A 27915-nucleotide genomic window follows, 5' to 3' on the forward strand; every position below is an offset into this window, starting at 1 on the left:
CTCGCCCGGTATTATTGTTATTATTATGATTATTTTCTATTACCGAAAGAAGACTTTGTACACCGTAATGAAAACAGATTCAGAAACATTCTTTACACTGAAAGACACCGTAGAAGTGCACAATTAAAAGAACCAATGAACAAAAACAATAAAAAAAATTAAAAGCATACGCACATGATACGAAATACAATCCTCGAAGTATAATAACAATCATATAAAATTGTGTCGTTAATTTTTTTAAAATTCAAAAATTACTTTACCAATGGACAACAGAATACAATAATGGACAATGAAATTTTAACATCTTTGCTATTTGATTACTTCTGATGTTAATGCTTTATTACACATTACACAAAATGAAAATATCAACGTTCGTCCTCTTCGACTGGAAAGTGTGTCACAACTCGTGTGTCGTAGGCGTCTGTAAAAGGGATGATATTACGTTGGCAAAAACTTGTAAAGGGATACAAAGTCCACTTAGAATTCTTTGACTACATGCTATGATGCCGCGTAGTGCTTTCTCCTACCGGCTAAAGTGCTTGTTATTAAGTGCAGGACATAGTGCTTTGCACCCTAGGAACGAACGCGAAAAATACAATACAACAATGTCAACTACTCAGTTTTGTAAAGACGGAACATTGTGCCCTTTACTTCCGATGTACAGATATTGTATTGATTCTGCTGTCCTTGACAACGTTGACGATCCTTCGACTGAGAATATATTATTCGCTTTGGAACGCGTGCGTTAGGCAGGTGACTCTCCCTTTAAGTCACATCTTATGACAGACAAGAGTTAAAGTGAACTTATTCCATTCCCCACCTAGATTGATCCGACTAACTTATGTGGAGAGTAGTTTCTTATAAATAAGGTAGGTTAATTAAAATAAATAAATAAATAAAAAATAATAATAAATTAGTCGCTTTACGTGAGTCCATTGCATAATTACAATTTATGCTACGAATTTAAGACTTAGGTTCATTCAATCTCACGTACACATACGAAATGAAGAGATAAAATGAGGAACGTTCCGCATGCCATACTCATGTGGGATTTTGTGAAAGTGTCCTAGCAATGGGGTTGCCTGGGATTTCAGGTCGATTGAGCTGCTACCAACATCTCGCAAAACGTGTCAAGTGCCGTACTTTGAGAGGAACTTTCATTATGCACCCTACAATACGACCAATGCTAACTCCAAGTGATTTTTCCTTTTAGTTGTCTTTTACGATAGGAAGGGGATAATGTGGATCTATTCTATTCTACACTCAGAGTGGTCCAACTCTGTCGAAAGTAGATTTTAATGAATGAATGAATGAATGAATGAATGAATGAACGAATGAATTAAAGGAACGTGTACTTGTCGTTTTGTGTTAGTCCATTGACGTGGCACAATTGATCAGAGTTCACATCCCGTTAGGGATTAGGGATTAGACGATAGGCCCTTGTAATCAACAACAACAACTATCGTCGTCATCATCATCATCGTCATCATCATCATCAAGACTGCTGAGAGGGTCCAGGACGAAGATCATTCAGTCTCACGAACACATTCCCAAGGGAAAGACAAAGTGGAGTAGCTTTATGCATACCTACTCATATGGGATGATTGCTCCTTGGTGATAGTATTGCCTGGGGATTCAGTCCGATTGCGCATCTAAAGATCTCACAGAAAGTTTCAAGCGCCATACATAGAGAAGCGGTGATGGTGATTATCGTTTTAAGAGGAAGTACAACTGGGTAACCAACCTCTCGTAGTAGTAATCAGAATTGAAAAAAGGAAGAAGTCCAATTCTTCTAAGAATGAAGATATCGGTAAAAGAAAGCGAATGTCCATGAAGAGCATGAGAATAAGACTCCATAGCCCTCACGAACCTGATACCGTCGGGATTGGGAGGGAATAGGAGTTGATCGAAGGAGGTCTCAACACAGGCAGATGTGTTCCACCGCCCCCACCCATAGGGGACTTCAAATTTGTTCCCTACAACTCGATCAAAAATACTAGCTCGTCACGGAATAAAACATCTATACCTCCTATCAGTTTCCTGTCTGTCTGTCTGTCTGTCTGTCTGTCTGTCTGTCTGTCTGTCTGTCTGTCTGTCTGTCTGTCTGTCTGTCTGTCTGTCTGTCTGTCTGTCTGTCTGTCTGTCTGTTACCTCTTCAGCGTGGAGGTTTGTTGGATTCTGAAAGAGCTCCACCAATGTTACAGAGAAAGCATGATGAGGAGCGTGGTAGTTTGTGACTGTTTTTCTCATTGAACCAGAAAGTGCTACTGCAGCACGACTGACCCTATGAGTAGCACCTTTCATTACATCCAGACCCTGTAGTCGTGCTCTTCAGCACCACCCATTCCTCAGCAGTTTCTCTACAGTCACAGCCATAAATAAGACTAACAAGTGAGACCTTCCAGTCGGGAGATTGTGGGTTGAGCGAGCAAGATAGCAGCGCGGCTAGGAGCGCGCAGCTGTGAGCTTGCATTCGGGAAATAGTGGGTTCGAACTCCACTGTCGACAGCCCTGAAGATGGTTTTTCCGTCGTTTCCCATTTTTATACCAGACGAATGCTGGAGCCGTACCTTAATAAAGGCTACGGCCGCTTCCTTCCCACTGCTAGCCTCCCCCAGTCCCCCTGTTGATGGGGCGGTAGAATAACACCCATGGTATCCCCTGCCTGTCATAAAAGGCGACTGAAAGGGGCCCCAGTAGCTCTTAACTTGTGAGCGACCATGGGGTTGGCGACCACAGGTCAATCACCTGAGTTCTGGCATTGCTTCCACTTGTGCCAGGCTCCTCACTTTCGACTATCCTATCCGACCTCCCTTGGTCAACTCTTGTTCTTTTCAGATCCCGGCGGTATTAGAGCATTCGAGGCCTAGGGAGTCTTTCATTTTCACACTCTTCGTGTCTCTTGTCTTTTTTTGACGATACCTTCCTTTTCCTAAATGTCAGATCCCTTCCGTTCTTTCTACCTTATTAGTGTTACATAGAGAATGGTTGCCTAGTTGCATTTCCTGTTAAAAAATAATCACCACCAGCACTCCAGGCCCCTTCGTCGCCATTAGACCCAATGGTGTCGGTGCGACGTAAAACGAATTGTTTAAGAAAACAGAGACTTGGGTGGAGCAAAATATGGCCTGTGCCAAGAAACAGATGTCAAAGTACTGCACCCATCAAGAAATAGCAATCAGCTTCCTAAAAAACCAATAAATACGAGTGAAAATATGTTGCGACTTGAATGGCTCACAAATTTATCTACCTTGTATCTGATATAAATTACAAAAGCCATCTTGTGACTGTATTCATTACAATAGGACGCACAGCCGATATAACGATGACTATTGTGGTCCTGCAAAGGATGAAAGACTCCATGGGATCCACTGATATCCCGCAGTGAATCACTCAATAGAGAAAATACGTGGTAATCTACAAGCGTCTGGGTAAACGTACGCATCTCTGTTTGGGGTATCAACAGATGCGAAGAGAAATAAGCTACTGCCATATTTTGTCCCAGTAAAGTGTCACTGCGGAAGGAGAAGAGAGAGGGAATAAGTTGCTTCTCTCACAAAACGTCATTCTGAGTTCTGATGAATAGCTTTCTTCCATGTTTTGCTCCCCTGCAGGAATCAGCATCTGTTTACAGAATCATTGATTAAGAATTACAAAGGAGGCTCCTTAGAAGCTTGTACGATATAACAGTTGGCTTTCATCCGTCATCCAACACATTTTATAGTAATAATAATATGAAGATAATGTTAGAATTCAGGAGAACAAATTGGGGAAAAAACCGTGCTCGTCTGTAGGATGAGGGATTAGGGATTGGAATAACTTTCCAAGGGAGATGTTGAATAAATTTCCAACTTCTTTGATATCATTTAAGACAAGAATAGGCAAACAAACGATAGGGAGCCTGCTTCGTGGACGACAGCCTTAAATGCAGATAAGTGACCATTAACTGATTGCAAAAAGCAAAGCAAAGTCATCTTCGTACAGACCATGAAGGCTCTTGGAGGGATGGAAAGTAAAGGCTTCCACTATCCGTAACCTCGGCACTTGATGGGGTAGAGTCGGTAGTGGTTACGCCCGTCCACCTTTGCCCCCAGGAATTAACCTGATACTCATTTTTGGTGTAGGCTGAGTGAACCTCGGGGCCATATGCACCTCCGGAAGTGGAAATCTCGTTTCTTAAATTTTACGACTTCCTGACGGGGATTCGAACCCATGTCCTTCCGGGCGAACCGAGCACGCCTTTGCTACCTGGGCGAGGCATCCCCTGATTAACTGATTGCGCCAAGTAGATATGGTCTGACACCGTGGTTAGCCGATTCGAGTCACGTTGGTCGAAAAATTTCACCACCAGAATTTTGGCCGGCAGGATCGGAAAGGTGGTAGTACTCAATTTCCAATCGCTAATTTGCGTGCCAAAAGCCTGGATTCAATTCCAAACCTCTCCGCAGTGTTCATATGGAGTGAGGGCATATGACGCTGTTGATGATGATCCGTCCATCGGATGACAATGTTAAGCCTTAAGCAGACACTTTGGTGTTATTCGACGGGAGTAGGCTATGTGCCGGCACCGGGTTTCACCCTTTCCCTCTCCCTGTACTATAATATATCACAATTTTCATTTTATCTCATTAATTGCTATCATTAGGTTGATGCCAGGAAGGGCATCCGGTCGTAAAAACCCGTTCCGAAGATTCACCTCACTTCATTCCCGACCCCGTAGGGAAACGGGACAAGGATTGGACATGCACACTGTGAATATCTGTGTATCGTTTGATTTCCTCTTTGTTTCTCAGTCTGTACTGTTCTCCTGTGAGTTTGGAGCCTCGTGACTTCGCTCTTCTTCTTCGCAATGTTTTCGATGTATGCTTTTCTTGTTCAAAATTAAGGTTTCCGATCCGTAGAGATATTGTGGTTTAATTGTCCTACTATAGAGTATAAAGTGTTTGTCTTTAAATACATTTATTGTTTTGTATTGTCTAATTTCGTTGGATTATTATTACGATTATTATTATTATTATTATTATTATTATTATTATTATTATTATTATTATTATTATTATTATTATTATTATTATTATTATTATTATTATTATTATTATTATAATTATATCGCTTTTTGCTAATCGTTAGTGGAACGCAAACTATAATATACTAGCAAGATACCCGTGCTTTGCTACGGTTTTAAGCTTAAATTTATCTTTCAAATTTTTAATTTTTGAAGGGTGTTGGCTGTGCCTGTAAAGTGCACCCTCGGTTGATACGTCAAAGGATTTTAGAGGAATACTTATTTATTTTCGGATCTAACACTCATTTGAATCCCATAGGATTTGATGTTTTAGAACCCTACATCATTTAACATCTAGGTCGTAAAAGTGACCAACCTATGAAATTTTGACTTCGCACGTCGAATACTAATGGAGGAATGTTTTGGTTTACGGATATAATAGTTTTAAAATATTTCTTATTTAACATCTAGGACATAGAAGCCCGCCTGGGCTTATTGCAGTCTAAAAGGTCTGACACCGTGGTTATCCGGTTCGAGTCCCGTTGGTCAAAATAATTAGAGGAGGTGGTGGTATACACTTTCTAATCACTAGATCGCGTGCCAAAAGCCTTGATGCTATTCGACAGGAGTAGGCTATCTGCCGACACCGGGCTTCACCCTCTCCCTTCTTAGTATCATATGCCACGTCATTTATTTCATCTCATTAACTCCTCTGATGGAGTTGACGTCAGGTAGAGCATCCGGTCATAAAAACCCGCCACGACAGATTCATCTCACCTCATACTCGACCAAGTAGAGAAAACGGGACAAGGGTTGTACAAACAAACATCTAGGACAGAGAAGACCAACCCTCATGTACAATAAATTCGTACGTGAATCTGTTTAGGAAGAAATAATTTGGTGATTTTCAGAGTCAAGCCCCATATAATTCCCCCAGGGTATAGATATATTAAAGTATACGATAGGCCCATTTAACACCTAGCGTATAAAAGAACAACCTTCTTGTAAAATTACAATTTCGTATGTTGAACGATTTGGAGGGGCCGGGGGGGGGGGGGGGTAAAAAATACATTTTTCGTTTCCAGAGCAAACTCCATTCAACCCCTTAAGGCTAGGTTTTAAAACATTTTCTGTCATTTGGAATTTTGATTTTGTACGTTAATGGGCTTTGGAGGAATTAAATCTTCTTCATCAGATCTCAACGCTCATTCCAGTCAAAACCCTTTGGGGTGTATGTTTAATCACTTCTTACTTAAAATTTAAAACATATAAAAACAAGCATCATCTAAAATGTCAGCCTCTAATGTCAAACGGTTTCAGAGAAATACTTTTGTCATCATGCTTCACCTCCCAGTCAAAACACCTTAAGGGTGTATTGTTTTAAAACAACTTCTTATTTAAAATGTAAACACAGAGGAGCAACCATCGTGGGAAATTTCAACCTCGTGTGTCAAACAGTTTCAGAGAAATCAATATTTTTATTTTACAATATTACCCTCATTTTACCCTTAAGAGCTGATTTTTTCTAAACTTGTCTTATTTAACATCTAGTACATAAAAGAGCAATCAATGAGTGAACTTTCAACTTTGTCCGTTGAATGGTTTCGGAGGAATGAATACTTTGGTTTTTTAGGGTTTACTCACATTTCATCTCCTTAGGGGTGGATTTTTTTTAAATTACTTCCTTAGTGAGCATCTACACTGTAGTAGAAATGTATCCCCAAAATTGCATGTCTTTATGTCCAATAGTTTTGCCTTGGCGCTGATTCACAATCAGTGAGCACATTGCCTTTTATGTACAGTATAATGTGGATTAAGGTTGGGTGCTAACGCTTTGATGCTACATTCTACTAACACCATTGTACGAAATATGGCAACGCTGTGTTTGCAGAGAGATGACTCCGCGGAATGGAATGGCTGTCGCGTCTAGGCATGTGAACCCTAACCTGCGTGGCTGAAAAGCCTTCATTTCGACACGTTTACACATTTCATTACAGCCTACTTTATTTTCTTAACATCTTTCACCTTACCTTAATATGATGGGTGGTCTGGTCTACTCTCCAGGGCATGTTTTTGTCGGCAACTTCCGAAAATTCCTTTCCAAACCGATAAAGTGTGTTTACTATCGAACAATGAATACCTGAGCGTCTTAACTCTAGAGGATAGGAGATTTCTTCTCACTTTTAACGGAGCAGACAAAAAGCACGTGCATCATACGCTTCTTCTGAGGGTGGTGGAGAAGTCTGGAAGTTTTTTTTTAGTTTCGACAGGAAGATGAGAGTAAATAACACCGGTTGAAGGCGGCCCGGCTAATTCCAATGTTTGGTATGCGGAGGGCACCATTGCTCCACTCTGCGTGGTTCCTCACACTAAAGCAGTCACAAGATGTTCTCCTTAATGTTAGGCACAGTGTACAAAGTTGGTTCTGGTATGCAGAATGAACTGTTGTGACTCTATTTTACGGTCGTGATTGTGTGATTTCAGAGTTGGGGTAATTTGATTTTCAGTCCGATCTTCGTAGGTATGTATGCGAGTGGTAGTGGTTCATTTTTTCATATAGGAGTTGGACATAACTTGTCTATCTGCCTCTGTTCATCTGTCCAGCGCTATTGCAGCATAACTGACCCTATGAGCAACACTGTTCATAACCCTCAGACGCACTGGACGTGCTCCGAATGTCGTACTCAGCACCACCGATATCTCAGTATTTTCCATATTGTCACAGCCATGGATGAGTCTGGGATTTCGGTGGATGCTACACTTTGCTCTATTCTGTGCTAAGAGCCAGATGCAAGATACTGAATCCATTAGAAAATGGCAACAGGTCGTAACATATAACTTGGCAATAATAATAATAATAATAATAATAATAATAATAATAATAATAATAATAATAATGACGACGATGATGACGCTTGTTGTTTAAAATGGCCTAACATCTAGGTCATCGGCCCCTAATGGTACGAAATGTAATGACAATTGTAAAGTTCAAAATCTTCCACTGACCAGAATAAAAAATGTGATGAAGAATGAATGGATGGGTATGAATTTAAAACAATCAGTGGATCTGGCCCAGAAACCAACATAAACAATAGCATTACTGACCAAGGGACTGCTTCTAAAGCACAGTCCTGAATCGTGGATGCTTGTTGTCTAACGGGGTCCAAAATCCTGGGCAACGGCCCCTCATAATGGTACTTATCCCTAGTAAAGTAGAACCATGGTATTTGTCATGTTGCCGTATTAATCAAAAGTAGCGTACACTCACGGTGTTCCACACATTATGGTACTACTCACAAGTATTGTACGTCGTACAGGTAACGCAGACATCTGGTGTTTCTCACATAATGGCACCACTCATAGGCAACGCAAATCCATGGTGTTCCTCACCTAGGTGTATTAATCACGGGTGCCGGTATTCCAGTGGTGTTCCTCATATGGTGGGTACTAATTACAGGCAACGCAGACCCACGGTGTCGCTCATATAGTGGTAATAATAATAATACAAACGACCATCCAATTATATTTTACGTTCTTAGGAGAACTATCAGAACCTTTTTGAAATCGAAACAGGTGTGGGACAAGGAGACAGTCTCTCCCCGGTTCCGTTCAACTGTATAATAGAGAAGATCATCAGTGATCAGGGAATGGAGGAACTAAACGAGTTAGCACAACATCGCAAATGGAATCAGATTAGGCCACCGAAAGATTGGTCTAACATTTTATTTCACTTTTGCATACGACATACTATTCTTTACAAGTAGACTGCAACCAAACAAACAGAAGTCCAGAAAACTACAAAAAAAATAGGATTACAGATAACTTATCTTCTGAAAAGATAAATGCTAAAGATTTAACCTCTAAAATGAAGACCAGCCATATCAGAAGAGCCAGAAGTTCAGGTACCCACTAAGTTGAGACTGACCCTAAACATAAACAAAAAGGCAGTCATCGATTAAAGGACATAACGTTCAGGTTATGCTAGAAGACACATTAATCCAAATTTCTCTCCTATCAGGCCAAATTCAGAAATTACGGTGCCGGGCTGAGTAGGGCAGATGGTAGAGCGCTGGTCTTCTAAGCTCGAACTCAGTCCAGTGGTAGGAGGTGATTAACTAGTCGCACACGGTCTTTTAGGCCGTGTGTGTTTTATTTTGCTTCCAATGAGCTATGCAGGCAACAGAGATGACCGCCATGTCGTGTACACGGATAGTCACAGTTATGTAAATACAAAGAGTCAGAGTAATTATGAATCAGAGATCATCTACCTAAACCAAAAATACCGTCTGTGTATTCCCAACTCAAGTAATCTGCCACTATCATATTTTTGACGAATGTGTTAATCCATTTCCGATAAATATCACATATATTACAGTATAATATATATATATTACCTTCATTAATCCAGGACCGGATGACCATGTTTACGACTCTGGTAGCTTTGTGGACTGTTCGCTGCTTCAAATAACATTAATCTTGATTTTTTTATTACCGCATAAGCCCAAGTACACACGTATCACTCATAGCAAATACCCTGTGTGTGGGGGCGGTAGAATAACACACACGGTATCCCCTACATGTCGTAAGAGGTGACTAAAAGGGGCCCCAGGGGCTCTGAACTTTGAAGCGTGGGTTGGCGAGCACGGGGCCCTTGGATCCTGGCATTGCTTTCACTTACTTGTGCCAGCCTCCTCACTTTCATCTATCCTATCCGACCTTCCTTGGTCAACTCTTGTTATTTTCCGACCCCGACGCTATTAGGTTTCCGAGGGCCTTTGTCTTTCTTTGGCCGATACCTTCATTTTCCGAAGTGTCGGATCCCTTCCATGTTTACTCTCTGATTTGTGTTATATAGAGGATGGTTGCCTAGCTGTACTTACTCTTAAAACAATAATCACCACCACTCTGTTAGCAAGACACGAACAATAAAACAAGAAAACGTCAATGGATGGATCAAACATGGACGAGATGCGTCGCGAAGTATCAAAATTATTTATAATTAAATTCAAAGTATATAAATTCACCATAGTATGAAATATTGTACGCAACAGCCACTAAAGTGAGAAGTTTATGTTACTCGTTTCGAAATTCCGCCCTCGTCTGCGGTTCGGCGTAAACATCTTACTCGTAACGTAAAGGATCAATTTCCGTGGCTTTTGCAAATAATAATAATAATAAGAAGAAGAAGAAGAAGAAGAAGAAGAATAGGAGAAGTGCGCACAAATGTGCTTTACATTTTGGAGTAATCCAATAGGACATTGTTCTCTAAAATGGTATTGTTCACTCCGCTTATCACATAACACGCACACGCACTGCACAGATGGGTCGCGAAAGCCAGGTTGCATGCACAGTTTGTGATGGAAACCGTGTATAGCCAGTCCCAGTCTGTTCAGAGCACTCCTCATTTCTTTGCTCGGTTCAGTCAAGCTTCGATTAATCATCGCATCTGTTCTATAAAATTCTAGTCGATTTCCGCTCGCTTCGTTTGTCTCATCTGACGTATTTCCATTTCTTATCGTGTAGAAGGCAATTTGCATTCGGATTCTTATCTCTTCTGTAGTAAGGTTTCTCTGGCTAGTTCATATGCTAGTCTTGAGGGTGACATTTTGGAGATCCGTAAGGTTCTTTTCAAGAATCTAGCCTTGACATTCTTAATAATTCTGAGGTCAGATAGAGTTAGGTGTTCTCAAATTAGCTCTAATCCATATGTTAGAACTAGGAGGACCTTAACATAGAATAACGTCACGGCTGTACTTAGAGACAGAAATAACTATTAATGTACCTTCGTTTGAAAAACTAAATATGTGGAGTCTGAGGATGGGGGCAGTAGAATGACACCTACGGTATCCCCTGTCTTTCGTAAGAGGGGACTGAAAGGAGCCCCAGGGATTATGAACGTTGGAGCGTGGATTGGCGAGCATGGGGCCCTTAGCTGAGTCTTGACATTGCTTCCACTTACTTGTGCCAGGCTTCTCACTTGCATCTATCCTATCCCACCTTCCTTGGTCAACTCTTGTTCTTTCCCGACCCCGACGCTATTAGGTTTCCGAGGGTTAGGGAGTCTTTCATTTTCACGCCCTTCACGGCCCTTGTCTTTCTTTGGCCGATACCTTCATTTTTCGAAGTGTCGGACCTCTTCCATTTTTTCACTCTGATTAGTGCCATATAGAGGATGGTTGCCTAGTTGTCCTTTCTTTTAAAACAATAATCACCACCACCACTGTGGAGTCTGTACTTACGTAACACAATCGAAGCATGTGCTTCTGTTGTATTTGTAGGCTGAGGATGACTTTAAATAGGTTAACGTCGAAATTGAATTCCCTGAATTGGATTAATTTGTGATAAAAACTACATCTTAATTATATTTGTTTTATAGCAGATAATCATAGTATATCAGTTCTATCACATTCATCAGATAACAAAATAACTCTCCCATCTTTTCAATTTGTGTAACATTCTTTCCAAATGAAATAGTCTCGATAGATCATGTAATCATACGTAGAAGACGTAACTTGAGTACATATTGTATACGCTTGTTCTTTACGTTGAAGAAATGGTATTTCCAAGGTTAATAGTTTCGTTAATGTATATAATGCAGCTAAAACATTACGATGATTCGTTTCACTTTATTACAAAATGCAGATATTTATTATAACACTATAACAATATATTGTTTTTTAAAACAAACAAGTTTAGCTCTCCGAGAAAGAAATTAAAATAACTGAACAATGATTAAATTACTTTACAATTTTCAAAGCCATTTTAAAGCCCGCTTTTCCGAGCCCAAAATACCTTTCTATGCATACTGCATAGTATTTTATTATAAGCTAAAATCGGCGCCTGCCGTACAAATAAGTTGACCATTGAGGTACTGTACTATAAAACAATAAGCGTTAAATTAAGATATAATTATAATATAACGAAACAAAACAATAGGAAATTTCATACATTTTTATATAAATAGAGATGTGAATGATGTATGGAATACCCTTGACAATTTTTGTATATTGCTGGACACACAAAACAAGTCGTTCAAGGTCTTTGTCCGAAGAAACTTATGTCCCACGTGCACCGAAGAGGAGACCTCTTACTTCCCATGTAGTGTATAATCAGTTGCATTATAACTCTCACTTAAGTGAGGAATACATGGGGGATAGTGGCCTGCTTATCGTCATCAACTTCTGTAGCCTGTTGAATATCCTTCTCAAATCGAATTGAGGGGTCCAGAATCATTGCTCTCTTCAATGGTCTATGCACTACAATATGCACTTCTATTGCTGCCTTCCTCCGCCAGGCAATAGAACTATTCTTATACTTCCCACTGCGCCTCTTTTAAAGCCTCTGCAATTCGAGATCGAACAAAGTGTTGTCAAGTGTCCCTCATCAACAGTATTCTGTAAGGAGGAAGTCAGCTCCTCGACGAAGCTATTTTTACATCGGTCTGTTTTCAGACCAACTTCGCTTTACGGAGCGAAAGCTGGGTGGACTCAGGATATCTTATTCATAAGTTAGAAGTAACAGACATGAAAGTAGCGAGAATGACTGCTGGTACAAACAGGGAGGAACAATGGCAGGAGGGTACTCGGAATGAGGAGATAAAGGCTAATTTAGGAATGAACTCAATGGATGAAGCTCTACGCATAAACCGGCTTCGGCGGTGGGGACATGTGAGGCGAATGGAGGAGGATAGGTTACGTAGGAGAGTAATGGACTCTGTTATGGAGGGTAAGAGAAGTGGAGGGAGACCAAGACGACGATGTTTAGACTCAGTTTCTAACGATTTAAAGATAAGAGGTATAAAACTAAATGAGGCCACAGCACTAGTTGCAAATAGAGGATTGTGGCGACGTTTAGTAAATTCACAGAGGCTTGCAGACTGTACGGTGAAAGGCATAACAGTCTATAACGGTAATATATGTATGTAAACCCTGTTTTCTTTTCAGCTAACTCTTTCCTTTAATTTCTTTTATTATTAAGAAAAATATTTAGCGGAAACGGGCACAAAACGTCGTTCGTCGCGGCTAAGCGAATTGTACAGCATTACAGCAAGTAGTGGAGACCCGCGGAGCATTGTGTACCATGTTCTGCGACGAAGGATAGCAGGGGTATATTTTTTACCAAGGTTACCCGCGATCGTCAATCTGGCAGTCTCACTTAGTCAATGTGTCTGTTACCTTATTGGTGTGTAGCCACATACAAAATTACTTTTTTACTGTTATATAATCACGCCGTACTTCTATTTAATTGTAATATATGCGTAATTATTGTTCCTTTGGTGAAAGTTTTATTGTAGAGTACTTTTATTACCGCACTTAAGTTAGAAGACTGTCAACCTTTACGTCTCTATCGAAATTCGCTAGGAGAGCATCAATTTTTTTTCTTTTTTTCAATTTTGATGTCTACCCCCCAACCCCCCGGCTATATCCATTGGACCGGGTAGTTCCTGTTGTCTACATATTTTTGTGCCCCCTCATTTTTAATTCCCAATCGCCGCTACTGTGCTGCAGCGTGAGTGAGAGGGAAGGAACGTTCACCATCCTACTTGCTACGAGTGTGTTCACTTCGGCCTCTCGTAACTGTATTGCGGGTTAAGATCTAAAGTAGAGGCTGAAAACTATCGATAGTTCTATCGATAGTTATCGATAGCGATCACTATCATCTGGCATCGATAGTCAGTTGTCTACTATCGATAGTCAACGATAGATTTTTTTTTTTTTTTTTTTTTTTTTTCTTCATTGGCTTATTTCTCGCGCTAACAGAAATTGTGCAGCTGTTTGCAATTAACTGGTGAGGAGTTTGTTCCAATTCATAGGTTTGCATTTAAAAATCTCTGTGTACCTAGTGCCGGCAGAAATACTATTTAGCATTTTGGAAGGTGGGATTCTCCATTCAACCTAACCTTAGTTGAGTTGGTGAAAATACGGGACAAAACCTAATATTATATGTTGTCAGAGATTGTATGTAGGCGAGAGAATATAAGGCACATTTTAGGTCACAGACATCATGAAAGCAACTGAAAACTCTCCTGCCATTGCTGTAAAACAGTTTTCCAAATATATTACAATACCTGAGAAAATGTCGGGCGATCGCAAAATGAACACTGCAGCTGAACGAGAATTTCTCGCGCGTGTCACTGGAGAGATTTATGAGTGATTCCGATTTGAATTTCAGAAATTTCATAGCAATGAAATAGTTGTGCTTTCTATTGATTTTTTGTGTATTGTGTTCAATAAATATTCTATTTTCAAGCATAATGATATTATTCGTTCCACTTTTTGAAAACTATCGATTACTATCGATAGTAGAGTTCATAATATCGGAAAATATCGATGGCGATTACTATCGATAGTTTGCCGCCTCTAATCTAAAGTGAACGTCACAGCAGTAGCTACCCCGTCCTCTAACTTCCTTCCCCTCCAAGATTATGGCTCCACGCAGGTTTGTAGTCAGCCAATCATCTGTTGATGCTACTATAGTGAATACAATCCAGTGTTGCAGTGTACTTTCCACTTTCCTCCATAACCGTGCAAAGTGCGACTAAGTTCATAACAGCAGGTTACTTACATTTCAAACCAATATCAGTTATACTACGTGCACTAATATTTCCGTTGACTCTCTCTACAGGGTTCAGAGGGCCCTGGGTTCGATTCCCAACCGGGTTGGTCTCCCTGTGGGTAGGGGTTGTAAAGTAACACCCGTGGTAACCCCTGCCTGTCGTAAGTGACGACTAAAAGTGGCGCAGGGGCTCTTAGGACCGTGGGTTGCGACCACGGGGTCCTTAGCTGAGTCCTGGCTTTATTTTCACTTACTTGTCCCACTTAAATCTGTCCTATCCGACCTCCCTTGGTCGATTCTTGTTATTTTCCGACCCCGACGGTATTAGGTTTCCGAGGCCTAGCGAGTCTTTTTATTTTCACGCTCTTCATGGCCCTTCTCATTCTTTGGCCGATAGCTTCATATTTTTCGAAGTGTTGGACCCCTTCCATTTTTCTCTCTGATTAGTGTTATATAGAGGATGGTTGTCTAGTTGTGCTTCCTCTTAAAACAATAATCCACCACCCAACCAGGTAGGGGATTTTAGTCGCGTCTGATTAACATTTTGTCTCGTGGACTGGATGTTTGTGTTCGTCTTAATATATACTTCACTTAAACACAACACACCACCCTACCAACCTCCACAGAAACACGCAATAGTCATTACAACCCTCCACATAGGGTTGGCGTCCGGAAAGAAATCCGCCGGGCTGACAGGCTCAGACTGTTAAGGCGCTGGCCTTCTGATCCCAACTTGGCAGGTTCTTCCTGGCTCAGTCCGGTTGTATTTGAAGGTGTTCAGATACATTCAGCCTCGTGTCAGTAGATTTACGTAAAAGAACTCCCGCGGGACTAAATTCTGGCACCTCGGCATCTCCTAAAAGCGTAAAAGTAGTTAGTGGGATGTAAAAACAATAACATTATTATAAATAATAATAATAATAATAATAATCGTATGGCCTCAGCTACCGTGTGCAGACATTTCGATTTGACGCCATCTGGCTGTCTGCTCGTCAATTTCGACGTTCCGTTTTACTCTAGGCCCACTAGATGGCAGACCGAGTAAACCGGATCTCTCTTCGGCGTCTATGGCTGAGATTTAATGAATTTTGTCGGGTAAATACCAAATGTATCACCAGAGATCTTTTACATGCCGACATCGTACTACATGGAGTATGGAATGGAATTTTTTCCGCCCTTCAAACATCCGACTACCTCTGCCAGGTTTGAACCCGCTATCTTGGGATCCGGAGGCCCACACTCTACCACGGATCCACAGAGGCAGCTATAACATTATTATTATTATTATTATTATTATTATTATTATTATTATTATTATTATTATTATTATTGGAAGGGAAATCGCCGGGCTGGGTATCTCAGGCGGCAGCCTCTTAGCTTAAGCTGGTGGGTTTGATTCTGGCTCAGTTCGTTGTATTACTACAAATAGTTGTGCGACAGCTTCATTCCAGACGGCACGGTACACCCCTGTCCTAAACCTTTAAATAAGATATCTAATAAATCAACATAATCAGTCAAATATGCAAGTCTTACTAAAATAGATTTTTTCCGAAAGGAGATTACAGGAAATAAGATTCGAGGGGTCGCGCTGCGTGGCTCAGACGGTAGAGAACTGACTTTCTGAGCCCAAATTGATGGTCTGATCCTGGCTTAATATACTGGTATTTGAAGATGTTCGAATATGCCAGCATCGTGTCGTCAAATAAATCCTGCGGGACAAAATTCTGACACCTCGTCTTCAACGAAATCCGAAAAATGTGATATTCTATTTGTGACACGTCAAAGATTCAAGGGATTTCTTTGTTTAATTCTGTGTGTTATTCCTCCAACGCAAAAGTAAGTATCCCCACCAGAATACGTGGGGTGTCCTATATGGAATATCCATCGCTCGTGAAATGCAAATAACAAAAATCATAAAATTTAATTCAATAAATTTACCACGAATATAGCATGTGGGTATTTAACACTACCGTTAAGTGAAAAATCATTTTTAAATCACCAGAAAAGAACGGCTAAGTTATAATAATAATAATAATAATAATAATAATAATAATAATAATAATAATAATAATAATTGTACCGGGCGGTACACCTCTACGCCGCACATTTAAATCTTGCGCCAGTTTGAACTCCTCTACAGGAGAAACACTGAATTTGGAATTAGATCTACTTAAACTTTTACTCACAAGATGTCACTACCTTAATTTGGTGATTGTGAAGTGTCCAGTACTGTACACAATTCTACGCGTTTTGTTTACCATTTATCAATAAGTTTGGGCTTTCTGCAACAGATGTCACTACAAAAACTATGATCATGCACCCTGGTGCGAAGTGAAGGAACTTTATTTGAAGAAATTTTGTATTCATAAGTTTGTTCTTTACTAAACTATATTCATTCATTTTTGGGTTGGCAATATTGATCTCTTCTTTCCGCCAGTTTTGAATTCAGCCAATCCCTAATTTCTGTAATTAATTTCTAACCAATCACGGGTTTCTTCTTCGATTTTGTGTGCAACCTTGTATCCGCCAATAAAGTAAGAGGGTGTGGCTTGATTATTCATGAAAGGTCTCGAACTTTCCCCGAGGGTTTATAAACTGCGGATTTTCATGGCGCTTGGCCATTTGATCAACATCTAAGTGTGTGTGTACGTGAAGCAGGAGGCGGGTGGTGCTTCTTTCATCAGGCAGCAGTTCTTCAGCAAGGTAATGGCCGTTTAACATCTTTATTTCTTGCTAGCTCAGCAGGTTAACCCGCGGGAAAGGTCCGAAACTTTACCATGTAACCTACTTTTCTAAACATGTAATTTTCTGCCGGCTTATGTAAAAACTTCATAAAATCTGCAACTGTAATTCGGGGATAGAGAGTGATTTACCCTCTCGAGCTCCCCTTCATATTGGTTTGAGGTGACTACGTTTTATAACTGCTTTTCTTCCTTTCTGTAATGTCTTAAATTATACGAGTCACCTCCATAGTTTGGGAATAGCCCCTGTTTCATCGGCCTAGCGCCTTTTAGGTTTTATGAATGCATATTTAGGAGTGCAAGTACACGCCTCCATTCAACTTTGTGTTCCGGGCCATTTACTTAACCTGATCTTTTTCTGCTAAGACCCAGTAGGTTGGGTACGAGATACCCCCGTTTCATTTGTGTAAGTTGTGCCTTGATGGCAAGTTATTGTAAAGTCTGATATTGCCTTGAACAGGCTTGCAAAACTGAGATCGTGTCAGCTCTTTTCTAGTGTTGTAAGAAGGTCTCTGGGAGGCTTGACAATGTAAGGTGGGAGCAAGTGCTCCATGTTATTAGGGGATTTCTGCCCTTGAACAAATGTGTGCGATGAGCTAGGAGCTCGAAATTGTAAAACTAGGGGCTTGTAGCCCAAGAGAGTTAAAATTGTTGGATCCTTCTAAGTTTTGTTTTTAGATTGCTATGTCTTTGTAATTTCCCTAAAGTGAAAAGCTATCAAATTTCTATTGTTTTCTGGAAAATATAACCTTGGTTTAAATTAACTTTGACTCTGTAGTTAGACCCATTCATCCCGGCACCTTCTTTCACCTCTGCTGATCCACCAACCACGGTAATAATAATAATAATAATAATAATAATAATAATAATAATAATAATAATAATAATAATAATAATAATAATAATAGTACCGGGAGGTACACCTCAACCTCGCGCATTTAAAAGAAGCACCTTGAAGAACGCTCTCTATTTACTTGAAACAGCTAGTACAAGAAGTTGGGACGTTAGTCACCAGATGTCACTACTAAAGTGATTGAGTAATGTGTTCTTTTAAGGTTTTATAAACTGACTGATTTGTGTGTGTGTGTGTGTGTGTGTGTGTGTGTGTGTGTGTGTGTGTGTGTGTGTGTGTGTGTGTGTGTAACTAATATTTCAAGAAGTTTGGACTTTTCTCCATAGAGGTCTCGATTCAAAAACTGAGGTCATGAACTCTGGTGCAAAGTGGAATAACTAGGAATGTAAAGAAAAATTTGTGTTTTAGGTTTTCTGAACTGAATTTACCTTCTTTGTGTCTGATACTTCAAGGTTTGTAACACTTCTTACTCATCCCGCCAGCGTTAGTTTCTGACCAATCAGAAATTTTGTGTATTTAGTTTTTAGCCAAGCATGGGCTTCTTGTAACTTTTGTCTGTCCAATAAAATGAGTCCGGATTTAGTCCAGAGCCTTCTCGAAACTTTCTCTCGGGTATAAAAAATGACGCCTTTTGGAGCTAACTTGTTTTATTGATCGTCGTATTACTGAGTGCGTTTTAAGAGAGGAGGCGGGGTCCTCATTCTTGGGCAGGCAGAACACCAGCCAAGGTAATGGCCACCAGTTTTCTATCTCAGTAGTTATCTCCGCAAGCTGAACTCGAGGGGAAGGTTCCAATCGTTAACTATATAACAGTCAATTTCCTAAAATGTAAACTTTCTTCCTTCTCATGTAAAATGTCATGTAAGTCCTAAGGACTTCAACTGTAAATTGAGGATAGAGAGTGCGCTACTCTCTCGAATTCCCCTTCAATTAATCTTGAGGCGACTACGATTTTGTAACTGCTTTTCTCTTGTAAATTTTAAATTAACTTGTCCATTTAGTCACCTCAATAGCTTGGGGTTAGCCTCTGCATCATCGGGCCACAAGCCCAAGTAGGGTTTTAATTTCTGATTTCGAGGAGCGCAAGTGTACGCCTCCATAGGCCTACATTTTTGTCTTTGGGCCAGTAATTTAACCTGTTCTTTTTCTCGAAGGCACGGTAGTATGAGTACTCGATACCTCTGTGTAAACTTTAAAGGTCATTGATATGGTATTGCAAATTGTAGGTTGTGCCTAGAGAGGCCCAAGGGCGCCCGTAGGAAAGTTTGTAGGGGAGGGGGCCTAGACCTGGGGGTATGTAGTAATTTTAATATTTTGGAAGATGAATGGCGACTTCTATTCCACGGTAGAATACCGCCCACGGTATCCCCTACCACGTTTACGAAATACCGACTTTTAAATCATTTTCTTGAAAGAAAAACACCTGACTACATTAGATTTTCTCCTTTCCCTGAGAGCTGGGAGCTTACCCCCGGGTATGGGCGCCCTTGGAAAGGCCTGAAAATTCTGAATTTTAGTGAGCAAAACTTAAAGGACGCCTTGAGTAGGCTGTAAGGGTTTGGGAGTGCAGGCTCCGTGGTTGAATTGTAGACCATTGAGGCTCTTTTCTTCAAATGTAAAATTCATTTGTGTAAAGATTGAGTAGTGAATTTGGAAGGCCGTAACCTTTAACCGTTCTTGATAATTGTATTTTAAATAATATCATGCAAAAGAAATGGGGAGATTCGTCTCCTGGACTCTCTGTCTGAACGCTAGATTGGTGATGAAAGGACTTCTGTAAATAGGGAGCTCAATTGTAACTAACCTTTCTAGGTTTTTCTATTTTCTATTTTGTACAAACTACCCCTGTACCTGACATCTTGTTTTCTTCTTTTGCCTAGCAAATTGTTTGTTAAAATTTAAGATCTGAAAAGAAATATAACCTTTATTTTAAAGTTTTAAATTAATTTTTGACTATCGAAGATAGACCCAGTCCAGCCCGCACCTTCTTTTATCTCTGCGTTCCGCAGATTACCCCGGAATAATAATAATAATAATAATAATAATAATAATAATAATAATAATAATAATAATAATAATACTGAGCGAGTTGGCGTTGCGGTTAGGAGCGCTCAGCTGTGAGCTTGTATTCGGGAGAAAGTTGGTTCGAACCACGCTCTCGGCAGCCCTGCAAATGATTCCGTGGTTTTTCATTTTAACCCCGGGCAAATGCTGGGGCTGTATCTTAACCCATATATGCCCACCGCCCCATTTTTGGGGCAGCTGGAATTTTATTTTTATATTTCAAGGAATTTCTTCCTGAGGTAAGTTTGATGTTATATTTCAAGAGGGTTGGCATTGGTGGATAAGACCTGGGTCCCTGCCAACACACAGCTGCTTCAACATAACAGTTATTCATTGTTGACTACAGCTCATTGTGAACATGCAACATGACCTCTCAGAACAAGTAATTATTTTAATTATTATTGATAATTATTAGTATGTTTGTGTGATTCCTTATGGTATATAACTTGCATAATGTTGCTGTAATAGAATATAGCTGGTTATTTGTAATTTGAGTACTGTTTCCAGTCATTTCTTTCAATGCCCCAAAAATGGGGCAATGGGCATGGGCGGGTACACCTTATTTTATAGTACAATCATTACGGCAGCATATGTTCTACTGACTAAAATAATTTGTGTTATGATATGTAGATATACACGAGTTACAGATTCCCTATCCTATGCCATGTTCAAAGGTAACCATCATTTTTATGTTGACGTTAATGAAATCAGGTTACTTATTGCCATATTACTTTTGAGTGGATTTTGTACTGTTGCTAGGCATCGTCTCTACTGGGATTCAGGTGCTGATACTTACATCCCGCGGTCACAGGTGCTATTTCAAGGAATAGATTTGAAGAATTACTTCGCTACTTACACATTTCTGATAATAACACTCTAAATCCAAATGATAAATTCGCAAAAGTGCGCCCACTTTGGGATCATGTAAATGGGAAATGGTTAAAATTCTTTCCTAAAGACGCGTACTTGAGCATTGATGAAACCATGGTCCCATACTTTAGAAGACATGGAACCAAACAGCACATCCAAAATAAACCGGTAAGGTTCGGCTTCAAAGTGTGGTCTATGTGTTCGCGATTAGGGTATCTTGTTCAAGCTGAGCCTTATCAAGGTGCCTCTACAGGTAACACAAACCCTGACCTTGGTGTTGGAGGATCAGTAGTTGTAGACATGGTGAATAAACTGCCTCAAGGTTCGGCATATAGTATATTTACTGATAACTACTTTACATCCCTGCCTCTCTTATCAAAACTAGGAAGAAGTGGTCATGACTGCACTGGCACGATTCGTAATAATTGTATTGAAAATGCCCCTCTCCAGGACCCTGCTGTAATGAAAAAGCTTCCACGAGGTGCTTATGACCAAGTCATAGATGTAAACTCAGGAATAACTCTCGTAAGGTTTAACGACAATAATATTGTAACTCTGGCATCCAACAGAACAGGTGTTTCGCCAATGGGCACATGCAGTCGTTGGAGTTCCAAGGAAAGAAAGAGGATATCCGTAAAACAGGTAGCGCTTGCTGCTCAGTATAATCTATATATGGGAGGAGTGGACCGGCTGGACCAAAATGTGTCAGCTTATCGGCCTGGTATAAGGATGAAAAAATGGTACTGGCAGCTTATACTGTTCCCGTTGAGCTGCAGTATCAATAATGCATACCAGCTGTATAGGATGACTCCTGCAGGAATGGATAAAGGCACTTGTGATTTTTTGGGCTTCATACGTTATATTGTCCAATGTTACCTAGGAAAATACACCAATTGTCCTGCAATTGGTAGACCTCTGAAATCTGTGAAACGGCGCGTGCAAAATGAAGTGCGGTTGGATGGGGTTGGGCATGTAATAATATCAAACCCAACCCAGATTCGATGCGCAGAATGCCATAAGAACACTACCAAGAAATATAGAAAATGTGATGTGGGCTGCCATGCTAATTGCTTTGAGAAGTTCCATTGTTAAGTGACATAAAGCAAGTGATTTCCATCAAACGATCTTATGTTTTTACGTGTATAATGGTAACAAATGGAAATAATTTAACAATCTCTCTAACTTGGAACATTATTCTTTGTTTATTTGACGAGTTTTATATTTTGTATTTGTATTTCTTGTGATGTAATTGAATGTGTGAACGTAGTAAACTTCTAGTCAAAAGGGAAAGTAATTTGCTTTACATGTACCCTCCCATGCCCACCGCCCCATTTATGGGGCGGCACTTTCCTCACGACTGGAATAGGAAACAATTTATTTTTCATTTTTTACAACATCAGTGCATCCATTTGACCATTTTATGTGAAGATGGAAGATATTCAAAACGAAAAAAAAAGTTGGGCATATATGGGTTAATTAAGGCCACGGCCGCTTCTTTTCCACTCCTAGTCCTTTCCTATCCCATCGTCGCAATAAGACCTATCCGTGTCGGTACGACGTAAAGCAACCTATTAAAAAAATTAAAAATATATTATTTTACGTCCCAGCCGCCTGGTGGCCATGATCGTTAAGGCATTCAGTAGGAAGTCTAAAGAGTCTGACACCGTGGTTAGCCGGTTCGAGTCTCTTTGGTCGAAAACATTTTCACCATTAGAATGTTGGCCGGTAGGGTAGGGGAGGTGGTGGTATACAATTTACTGTATAATCACTAGATTGCGTGCCAAATGCCTGGATTAAATTCCAAACCTCTCCGCAGTGTTCATATGGAATTAGGGCATATGACGCTGTGATGGTGATTCGTCCGTCGGATGGCGTCGTTAAGCCTTGAGCAGACCCCTTGGTGCTATTCGACAGGAGTAGGCTGTGTGCCGGCATTGAGTTTCACCCTCTCTTTTCCTACTATCATATATCACGTCATTCATTTCATCTCATTAGCTCGTCTGATGGGCTTGACGCTAGGAAGGGCGTCCGGTCATTCAAAAAAACCGCCACAACAGATTCATCTCACCTCATACCTGACTCCGTAGAGAAACGGGACAAGGGACAAACAAACAAGCAAACAAACAAACAAACAAACAAACATTATTTCACGTCCCTCTAACAACTTTACGGTTTTCAGGGACGCCAAGGTGCTGGAATTTTTATCCTTCAGGAGTTCTTTTATGTGGCCGTAAATCTACCGACACGAGGCTGGCGTATTGGAAACGTTACATTACTTTGTCGTGTCCGACTCGTTGGCTGAACGGTCAGCGTATTGGCCTTCGGTTCAGAGGGTCCCGGGTTCCCTTCCCGGCCGGGTCGGGGATTTTAACCTTAATTGGTTAATTCCAATGGCACGGGGGCTGGGTGTATATGTTGTCTTCATCATCATTTCATCCTCATCACGACGCGCAGGTCGCCTACGGGAGTCAAGTAGAAAGACCTGCACCTGGCGAGCCAAACCCGTCCTGGGATATCCCGGCACTAAAAGCCATACGATATTTCATTCCATTAGGTACTTTGTCGTGAAACAACTGACATACGCTGACCACTTGTTTAAAGACTGCTGCTGTATGCGTTTTATTTCAGACGGTAACACACCAGTATTTCAGGTGCGCTGTAGATTTAGATGGTTGTGGTGCCATCAGTTTTAGATGCGCTCAACATTCGGCGATGTTATGGGTCAGAACTGTGCTTTTCCTAACGTTCCAAATTTCCTCCTTCAGTTGTTCCATGCTTATGCCCGTGTCTGCATTGATTATGCCCACTCAACGTGACCTTAGGGGGCCTGATCTTCTTATTTCACTGACCACCCTAAGCACCATTGTCTCATCCAGGGAATCTGAATGTGTTAATACGATCGAAGTAAGTGAGCCGAATTATCACGATCTTTCCTCCAAACAACATGTCTGGCTTGCCAATAGATTTTATTCAGGATAAAATACATTTTTTCTAACCTGCAATTCGGTGGCAATGATTAGGACATCAACAGTCACTCAACACTTCTAGTTGATTTATTTTGAGAGTTCATTAATATAATTCATATTCCTCATTGAAGGGAAAGATAAACGGTGGTTGGACTGACGGTTGATATACAGGAGAAAATACTTCGATTCTTTGAGAACTTTGTTATACATTTTAAAGTTGTAATGCATGTTGTAAACTTTAGTGTAGGTAGGCATATAAATTCAGTTTTGAGCTTGTTTCTGTGGAATGTATATCTTAACGTATGTTATGTACCGTATGCTTTATCTCTGACAGCCTATAATTAGAGAAAACAGAATGTATTAATATTAATACTCTAAAGATATACAATAGAATCATTTAGAAAATAGACAAGCCTGTAACGGTTTTTTCTTTTTTTCAGAGATATCATTTGATATCAGGGCAGGGGCGTATATAAGGGGGGGGGGCAGGGGGCCTGCCCCCCCCCCCCCGAAAAAATGTATAAGTCTTGAAGAACCGGACCAAAATGATGGGAATTTTCGATCGTTGTTGAGATTCCGAGCCAACAGTTAGCAGTTTATGTGCCATACCTGGACGATTTTTGTAACTCACTAAAATAATGCTTTGAATCTCACAAGGAAATAGTTGCATCCTTACAAAACATCCTTCTACAATTGTGTATCGTAACAGATTTCGGTTCATTGGAGGCTGCTTTTAGTTTCTACGAAGGAAATCGGTCACATAAAGAGATTGTGCAAAGTGAGTTTATGTTGTGGAAAGAAAAGTGGAGTCAGGAAAATCCTTCAAATCTTCCCAGAATGGCTGTAAGTTCTCTAGAAAAATGTGACAAGACTTTCTTCCCCAACATTTATACCCTTCTCAAATTACTCGCCGTTCTTCCTATTTCTATCGCAACCATAGAAAGAACTTTCTCTAGCCTAAGGAGACTGACGACTTACTTAAGGAACAGCACATCTGAAAGGAGGCTTAACGGGCTTGCTTTACTCTCTATCCACAGAGACATTATAGTTAGTGATGAAGAAGTCTTTGATAAGTTTGCAAGTGTACCAAGAAACCTGGACTTCGTTTTGTAACGGTTGGTGTATGTATGTATGTATGTATGTATGTATGTATGTATGTATGTATGTATGTATGTATCAGCCCAAATCAATGTTTCCTTTTTCCTTTCTAAAGTGTTTGAAATCGTCTGACCTCTTAAAAATTACTTAATCTAACCTTACATCAATCTTGCCCCCCCCCCCCTCAAAAAAAATATATTCTATATTCGCCACTGTATCAGGGAGTGTTTCGCCCTTTGATTTATATTGAGTTCAGGCTGAGCCCGTTTCTGCACTTGTCATTTGTTTCAGCTACCTCTGATTCCATTCTCTAGGAGTAAAAGGAGAATCTTTGCCACGAGCCAACAGCGTCCTTCAATTTCTTTTATTTTTTAGACTATTTTAACTTGTACTTTGTGCATTCATACTGTTTACTAAAAACCTAACTGAAGTTTAATTAGGCTACCATTTAAGGCGTTATCAATTGGAGCCTTAACAGAATGCCACACTATGGGAATGAACAGCTCCAGTAATCTTCACATAGAAATGGTGCTCAATGAAAAGCACCTACCTTTTGTTTTCTCCTTGGATTCAACTCCTTGCAGCCCTCGTAAAAAAACTTGGCTCCGCCTCTCGCTCAGTAGCTCTCGCCAGAGGTAGACGTGCGAAGAAGACGGTCTTCAAACTGCTAAAGGTAGGATTTAATATTTCACTTTTGAAGAAAATCAGGAATGTAAAAATATTATATGTGTTATAATAGTTCGAAATGCTTCATGCAGATTGTGACAACCTAATCGAATTTAAGTTGTCAGTACTTGAAAGTTGTGATTCCCAACCAACGCCCTGTCGCGACTATACCTAACTCGTGAAGTGCGCATTCATAAGATGTTGTTCGGTCGTTTACTACTCTCACCGTGTATTAAACATCGTTCAAGCAGTGAATAACATACTTTTTCAATAAACTACACCGGTATCGTTCGAAATCATCGGTTGTTTTCTTCCTGATGAGTCAGCCATTTTGCCTGGGGTGAGTGGAGGTTGTGATTCATAAATACTTGTTCTTTCTAGAGGTCTCCTGTCTTTGAAATTAACTAAAACGTTATTCTGGAGTGTATAGACTTTTCATAACCTTTTTATATCACTTGAAATTATTCGCATTTCGGTGAAACATGTTGACAATTTTGCTGTCGTCAGGAATCGCTGACCCCAGCGGGCTATGTAATCGGAGAGCGTAACGCACAGTAAAGTACCCTTCAGTTTCAGCACGTGACATATTCTCTTGTATTACTGTGGAAATGTGTGCGGTGTATCTAACGTACAACTTGCCAGTATCAAAGTGTGTGTGTGATTCCCAGCAAGTAGTTTAGCCTACCTACTGTGCAGTGATTGGAGCCGGAAGTGAGGTTTAATAATAGACTAAGGACCTACGGGTCCATTGTCTCAGTATGTACCTACTAAAATTCATTAGTGGTTATCAAGGCGTGACTTATTTGCGGATTTCAATAAATTACAGTACCGGTAGGTCATACAGAATATAAGCACTGTAAGCTTTTACTTCGTGCAGTGAAGTGCGTCGGTGGCAGAGTATCAAATGACTATCAAATAGTTAAAGTTAAACGGAAACACTAACGAATAGGCCTACATACGACAGATGTTATCCCAGTAGAATTAGGTTTGTTTGTTCTTAGACCAACTACTGGTATTAATAGTTTGTAAGTAGCATACGAGTTTGGTTACTAACTGGTGGATGGAACTGGGTGGAAGAAAGAGAGTGTATAAATTCTTCCCTTTCCATAATGAAACTGTATTACGCACTGTAGTGGAATATACATTCAGGAATACTGCAGGCATTTACGTATTTGCCACCCTGAGGAAGAATATCAGTGACTCAGCAACAAAATCAAAAGTGGACACCTATGAACTGTTTCCCATTAGTATAAAGAGAAGCATGGTACAGTGATTGATATTAGAGGCGTCTTATATGTATATTGTTATTGTTCAGTGCTATTATCCTGGTATAAAGGAAATGTTCAAAAATCATGATAGGATTTAATGTTTGTGTTGCAGGAACTATATGGGATGAAGCTGCAATAAGCCAGCAGCCTTGCTGTGTTATGCTGAACCGAAAGATACTGCTACCCACTGGTATCAATGCAAGGAGGTTTTGGACTCAGACAAATGGTTCAATGAATTATTTCCTTATCTACATCTGTGGAAGAAATCAGCCTTCAGATGTGAATACTGTACGTCTTAGGCCAGCTAACACTATGTATCATCAGACTGCATCATCTTCAGCACAAGCAAACCCGAGAGGGATCATCGCACCGATCCAGCCAATCCAGAGAATTAAGGAGAGCTTACTTATGCCAGACTCCCCCTGTGGGTAGGGGCGGTAGATTAACATCCACGGTATCCCCTGCCTGTCGTAAGAGGCGACTAAAAGGGGCCCCAGGGGCTCTGAACTTCGGAGCGTGGGTTGGCGACCACGGGGCCCTTAGCTGAGTCCTGGCATTGCTTCCACTTACTTGTGCCAGGCTCCTTACTTTCATCTATCCTATCCGACCTCTCTTGGTCAACTCCTGTTCTTTTCCGACCCCGATGGTATTACGTATGGAGGCCTAGGGAGTCTTTCATTTTCACGCCTTCGTGGCCCTTGTCTTCATTTGGCCGATACCTTCATTTTTCGAAGTATCGGATCCCTTCCGTTTTTCTCTCTGATTGTGTTAATACAGTTGTATTTCCTCTTAAAACAACAATCTCCACCACCAGCGATGCCTTCATTCT

The sequence above is a fragment of the Anabrus simplex genome, chromosome 4, assembly GCF_040414725.1.
Source record: "Anabrus simplex isolate iqAnaSimp1 chromosome 4, ASM4041472v1, whole genome shotgun sequence".
Taxonomy (NCBI): Eukaryota; Metazoa; Arthropoda; class Insecta; order Orthoptera; family Tettigoniidae; genus Anabrus; species Anabrus simplex.